Genomic DNA, 7,482 nt, shown 5'->3' on the forward strand with positions numbered 1-7,482 from the left:
CCGTTGAACTTGAATTGTCCAATTTCTCACACCTATTGATTTCGGATCGAGCCCCAAACTTGGGCAACATCATAATATGGTGGGAGGAGTCATTTGGTGAGTTTTGAGTGAAATCCAATCGCTAGAAGTATGGAATACACCAACCGCTCCAATTAGGAATGATATGCCGTTGAACTTGAATTGTCCAATTTCTAACACCTACTGATTTCGGATCGAACCCCAAACTTGTGCAACATCATAATATGGTGGGAAGAGTCATTTGGTGAGTTTTGAGTGAAATCCAATCGCTAAAAGTATGGAATACACCAGCCACTCCAATTAGGAACGAACTGCCGTTGAACTTGAATTGTCCAATTTGGAACACCTATTGATTTCGGATCGAGCCCAAAACTTGGGTCATATCATAACATGGTGGGAGGAGTCATTTGGTGAGTTTTGAGTGAAATCCAATCGCTAGAAGTATGGAATACCCCAACCACTCCAATTAGGAACGAAATGCCGTTGAACTTGAATTGTCCAATTTCTCAAACCTATTGATTTCGGATCGAGCCCAGAACTTGGGCAACATCATAATATGGTGGGAGGACTCATTTGGTTAGTTTTGAGTGAAATCCAATCGCTAGAAGTACGGAATACCTCAACCACTCCAATTAGGAACGAACTGCCGTTGAACTTGAATTGTCCAATTTCTCACACCTATTGATTTCGGATCGAGCCCCAAACTTGGGCAACATCATAATATGGTGGGAGGAGTCATTTGGTGAGTTTTGAGTGAAATCCAATCGCTAAAAGTATGGAATACACCAACCACTCCCATTAGGAACGAACTGCCGTTGAACTTGAATTGACCAATTTCTAACACCTATTGATTTCGTATCGAACCCCAAACTTGTGCAACATCATAATATGGTGGGAAGAGTCATTTGGTGAGTTTTGAGTGAAATCCAATCGCTAGAAGTATGGAAGACACCAACCACTCCAATTAGGAACGAACTGCCGTTGAACTTGAATTGTCCAATTTCTCACACCTATTGAATTCGGATCGAGCCCCAAACTTGGGCAACATCATAATATGGTGGGAGGAGTCATTTGGTGAGTTTTGAGTGAAATCCAATCACTAGAAGTATGGAATACACCAACCACTCGAATTAGGAACGAACTGCTGTTAAACTTGAATTGTCCAATTTGGAACACCTATTGATTTCGGATCGAGCCCAAAACTAGGGCCATATCATAACATGGTGGGAGGAGTCATTTGGTGAGTTTTGAGTGAAATCCAATCGCTAGAAGTATGGAAGACACCAACCACTCCAATTAGGAACGAACTGCCGTTGAACTTGAATTGTCCAATTTCTCACACCTATTGATTTCGGATCGGGCCCAAAACGTGGGCTACATCATAATATATTGGGAGGACTTTTGGTGAGTTTTGAGTGAAATCCAATCGCTAGAAGTATGGAAGACACCAACCTCTCCAATTAGAAACGAACTGCCGTTGAAATTGAATTGTCCAATTTCTCAAACCTATTGATTTAGGATCGAGCCCAAAACTTGGGCCACATCATAATATGGTGGGAGGAGTCATTTGGTGAGTTTTGAGTGAAATCCAGTCGCTAGAAGTATGGAATCCACCAACCACTCCAATTAGGAACGAGCTGCCGTTGAGCTTGAATTGTCCAATTTGGAACACCTATTGATTTAGGATCGAGCCCAAAACTTGGGCAATATCATAATATGGTGGGAGGAGTTATTTGGTGAGTTTTGAGTGAAATCCAATCGCTAGAAGTGTGGAATACACCAACCACTCCAATTAGGAACGAACTGCCGTTGAACTTGAATTGTCCAATTTCTCACACCTATTAATTTCGGACCGAGCGCCAAACTTCGTCAACATCATAATATGGTGGGAGGAGTCATTTGGTGAGTTTTGAGTGAAATCCAATCGCTAGAAGTATGGAATACACCAACCACTCCAATTAGGAACGAACTGCCGTTGAACATGAATTGTCCAATTTTGAACGCCAAATCATTTCGGATCGAGCCCAAAACTTGGCCAACATCATAATATGGTGGGAGGAGTCATTTGGTGAGTTTTGAGTGAAATCCAATCGCTAGAAGTATGGAATACACCAACCGCTCCAATTAGGAACGATATGCCGTTGAACTTGAATTGTCCAATTTCTCACACCTATTGATTTCGGATCGAGCCCCAAAACTTGGGCAACGTCATAATTTGGTGGGAGGAGTCATTTGGTGAGTTTTGAGTGAAATCCGATCGCTAGAAGTATGGAATACACCAACCACTCCAATTAGTAACGAACTGCCGTCGAACTTGAATTGTCCAATTTCTCACACCTATTGATTTCGGATCGAGCCCCAAACTTGGGCAACATCATAATATGGTGGGAGGAGTCATTTGGTGAGTGTTGAGTGAAATCCAATCGCTAGAAGTATGGAATACACCAATCACTACAATTTGGAACGAACTGCCGTTGAACTTGAATTGTCCAATTTCTCACACCTATTGATTTCGAATCGAGCCCAAAACTTGGGCAACATCATAATATGGTGGGAGGAGTCCTTTGGTGATTTTTGAGTGAAATCCAATCGCTAGAAGTATGGAATACACCAACCACTCCAATTAGGAACGAACTGCCGTTGAACTTGAATTGTCCAATTTGGAACACCTATTGATTTCGGATCGAGCCCAAAACTTGGGCAACATCATAATACGGTGGGACGAGTCATTTGGTGAGTTTTAAGTGAAATCCAATCGCTAGAAGTATGGAAGACACCAACCACTCCAATTAGGAACGAACTGCCGTTGAACTTGAATTGTCCAATTTGGAACACCTATTGATTTCGTATCGAGCCCAAAACTTGGGCAACATCATAATATGGGGGGAGGAGTCATTTGGGGAGTTTTGAGTGAAATCCAATCGCGAGAAGTGTGGAATACACCAACCACTCCACTTAGGAGCGAACTGCCGTTGAACTTGAATTGTCCAATTTGGTACACCTATTGATATCGGATCGAGCCCAAAACTTGGGCAACATCATAATATGGTGGGTTTTGAGTGAAATCCAATCTCTAGAAGTATGGAATACACCAACCACTCCAATTTGGAACGAACTGCCGTTGAAGTTGAATTGTCCAATTTGGAACACCTATTGACATCGGATCGAGCCCAAAACTTGGGCAACATCATAATATGGTGGGAGGAGTCATTTGGAGAGTTTTGAGTAAAATCAAACTGCTAGAAGTATGGAATACAACAACCACTCCAATTAGGAACGAACTGCCGTTGACCTTGAATTGTCCAATTTCTCACACCTATCGATTTCGGATCGAGCCCAAAACTTGGGCAACATCATAATATGGTGGGAGGAGTCATTTGGTGAGTTTTGAGTGAAATCCAATCGCTAGAAGTATGGAAGACACCAACCACTCCAATTAGGAACGAACTGCCGTTGAACTTGAATTGTCCAATTTCTCACACCTATTGATTTCGGATCGAGCCCCAAACTTGGGCAACATCATAATATGGTGGGAGGAGTCATTTGGTGAGTTTTGAGTGAAATCCAATCACTAGAAGTATGGAATACACCAACCACTCCAATTAGGAACGAACTGCCGTTGAACTTGAATTGTCCAATTTCTCACACCTATTGATTTCGGATCGAGCCCAAAACTTGGGCAACCTCATAATATGGTGGGAGGAGTCGTTTGGTAAGTTTTGAGTGAAATCCAATCGCTAGAAGTATGGAAAACACCAACCACTCCCATCAGGAACGAACTGCCGTTGAACTTGAATTGTCCAATTTTTCACACCTATTGATTTCGGATCGAACCCCAAACTTGGGCAACATCATAATATGGTGGGAGGAGTCATTTGGTGAGTTTTGAGTGAAATCCAATCGCTAGAAGTATGGAATACACCAACCACTCCAATTAGGAACGAGCTGCCGTTGAGCTTGAATTGTCCAATTTGGAACACCTATTGATTTAGGATCGAGCCCAAAACTTGGGCAATATCATAATATGGTGGGAGGAGTTATTTGGTGAGTTTTGAGTGAAATCCAATCGCTAGAAGTGTGGAATACACCAACCACTCCAATTAGGAACGAACTGCCGTTGAACTTGAATTGTCCAATTTCTCACACCTATTGATTTCGGATAGCGCCCAAAACTTGGGCAACATCATAATATGGTGGGAGGAGTCATTTGGTGAGTTTTGAGTGAAATCCAATCGCTAGAAGTATGGAATACACCAACCACTCCAATTAGGAACGAACTGCCGTTGAACTTGAATTGTCCAATTTCTCACACCTATTGATTTCGGATCGAGCCCCAAACTTGGGCAACATCATAATATGGTGGGAGGAGTCATTTGGTGAGTTTTGAGTGAAATCCAGTCGCTAGAAGTATGGAATCCACCAACCACTCCAATTAGGAACGAACTGCCGTTGAACTTGAATTGTCCAATTTCTCACACCTATTGATTTCGGATCGAGGCCAAAACTTGGGCAACATCATAATATGGTGGGAGGAGTCATTTGGGGAGTTTTTAGTGAAATCCAATTGCTAGAAGTGTGGAATACACCAACCACTCCAATTAGGAACGAACTGCCGTTGAACTTGAATTGTCCAATTTGGAACACCTATTGATTTCGGATCGAGCCCAAAACTTGGCAAACATCATAATATGGTGGGAGGAGTCATTTGGTGAGTTTTGAGTGAAATCCAACTGCTAGAAGTATGGAATACACCAACCACTCCAATTAGGAAAGAACTGCCGTTGACCTTGAATTGTCCAATTTCTCACACCTATCGATTTCGGATCGAGCCCAAAACTTGGGCAACATCATAATATGGTGGGAGGAGTCATTTGGGGAGTTTTGAGTGAAATCCAATCGCTAGAAGTGTGGAATACACCAACCACTCCAATTAGGAACGAACTGCCGTTGAACCTGAATTGTCCAATTTCTCACACCTATTGATTTCGGATAGAGCCCAAAACTTGGGCAACATCATAATATGGTGGGAGGAGTCATTTGGTGAGTTTTGAGTGAAATCCAATCGCTAGAAGTATGGAATACACCAACCACTACAATTAGGAACGAACAGCCGTTGAACTTGAATTGTCCAATTTCGAACAACTATTGATTTCGTATCGAGCCCAAAACTTGGGCAACATCATAATATGGTGGGAGGAGTCATTTGGTGAGTTCTGAGTGAAATCCAATCGCTAGAAGTATGGAATACAACAACCACTCCAATTAGGAACGACCTGCCGTCGAACTTGAATTGTCCAATTTAGAACACCTATCGATTTCGGATCGGGCCCAAAACTTGGGCAACATCATAATATGGTGGGAGGAGTCATTTGGTGACTTTTGAGAGAAATCCAATCGCTAGAAGTATGGAATACACCGACCACTCCAATTAGGAACGATCTGCCGTTGAACTTGAATTGTCCAATTTCTCACACCTATTGATTTCGGATCGAACCCCAAACTTGGGCAACATCATAATATGGTAGGAGGAGTCATTTGGTGAGTTTTGAGTGAAATCCAATCGCTAGAAGTATGGAATACACCAACCACTCCAATTAGGAACGATCTGCCGTTGAACTTGAATTGTCCAATTTCTCACACCTATTGATTTCGGATCGAACCCCAAACTTGGGCAACATCATAATATGGTAGGAGGAGTCATTTGGTGAGTTTTGAGTGAAATCCAATCGCTAGAAGTATGGAATACACCAACCACTCCAATTAGGAACGATCTGCCGTTGAACTTGAATTGTCCAATTTCTCACACCTATTGATTTCGTATCGAACCCCAAACTTGGGCAACATCATAATATGGTGGGAGGAGTCATTTGGTTAGTTTTGAGTGAAATCCAATCGCTAGAAGTATGGAATACACCAACCACTCCAATTAGGAACGACCTGCCGTTGAACATGAATTGTCCTATTTGGAACACCTACTGATTTCCGATCGAGCCCAAAACTTGGGCAACATCATAATATGGTGGGAGGAGTCATTTGGTGAGTTTTGAGTGAAATCCAATCGCTAGAAGTATGGAATACACCAACCACTCCAATTAGGAACGACCTGCCGTTGAACTTGAATTATCCAATTTGGAACACCTATTGATTTCGGATCGAGCCCAAAACTTGGGCAACAGCATAATATGGTGGGAGGAGTCATTTGGTGAGTTTTGAGTGAAATCCAATCGCTAGAAGTACGGAATACACCAACCACACCAATTAGGAACGAACTGCCGTTGAACTTGAATTGTCCATTTTTGAACACCTATTGATTTCGGATCGAGCCCAAAACTTGGGCAACATCATAATATGGTGGGAGGAGTCATTTGGTGAGTTTTGAGTGAAATCCAATCGCTAGAAGTGTTGAATACACCAACCAACCCAATTAGGAACGAACTGCCGTTGAACGTGAATTGTCCAATTTCTCACACCAATTGATTTCGGATCGAGCCCAAAACTTGGGCAACATCATAACATGGTGGGAGGAGTCATCTGGTGTGTTTTGAGTGAAATCCAATCGCTTGAAGTATGGAATACACCAACCACTGCAATTAGGAACGAACTGCCGTTGAACTTGAATTGTCCAATTTCTCACACCTATTGATTTCGGATCGATCCCAAAACTTGGGCAACATCATAATATGGTGGGAGTAGTCATTTGGTGCGTTTTGAGTGAAATCCAATCGCAAGAAGTGTGGAATACACCAACCACTCCAATTAGGAACGAACTGCCGTTGAACTTGAATTGTCCAATTTCTCACACCAATTGATTTCGGATCGAGCCCAAAACTTGGGCAACATCATAACCTGGTGGGAGGACTCATTTGGTGTGTTTTGAGTGAACTCCAATCGCTTGAAGTATGGAATACACCAACCACTGCAATTAGGAACGAACTGCCGTTGAACTTGAATTGTGCAATTTCTCACACCTATTTATTTCGGATCGATCCCAAAATTTGGGCAACATCATAACATGGTGGGAGGAGTCATTTGGTGAGTTTTGAGTGAGATCCAATCGCAAGAAGTATGGAATACACCAACCACTCCAATTAGGAACGAACTGCTGTTGAACTTGAATTGTCCAATTTCTCACACCAATTGATTTCGGATCGAGCCCAAAACTTGGGCAACATCATAACCTGGTGGGAGGACTCATTTGGTGTGTTTTGAGTGAAATCCAATCGCTTGAAGTATGGAATACACCAACCACTGCAATTAGGAACGAACTGCCGTTGAACTTGAATTGTCCAATTTCTCACACCTATTGATTTCGGATCGAGCCCAAAACTTGGGCAACATCACAATATGGTGGGAGGAGTCATTTGGTGCGTTTTGAGTGAAATCCAATCGCTAGAAGTATCGAATACACCAACCACTCCATATTAGGAACGAACTGCCGTTGAACTTGAATTGTCCAAGTTGGAA

Source organism: Prunus avium, chromosome 7 (assembly GCF_965620075.1).
Source record: "Prunus avium chromosome 7, drPruAviu1.hap1.1, whole genome shotgun sequence".
Classification (NCBI taxonomy): Eukaryota; Viridiplantae; Streptophyta; class Magnoliopsida; order Rosales; family Rosaceae; genus Prunus; species Prunus avium.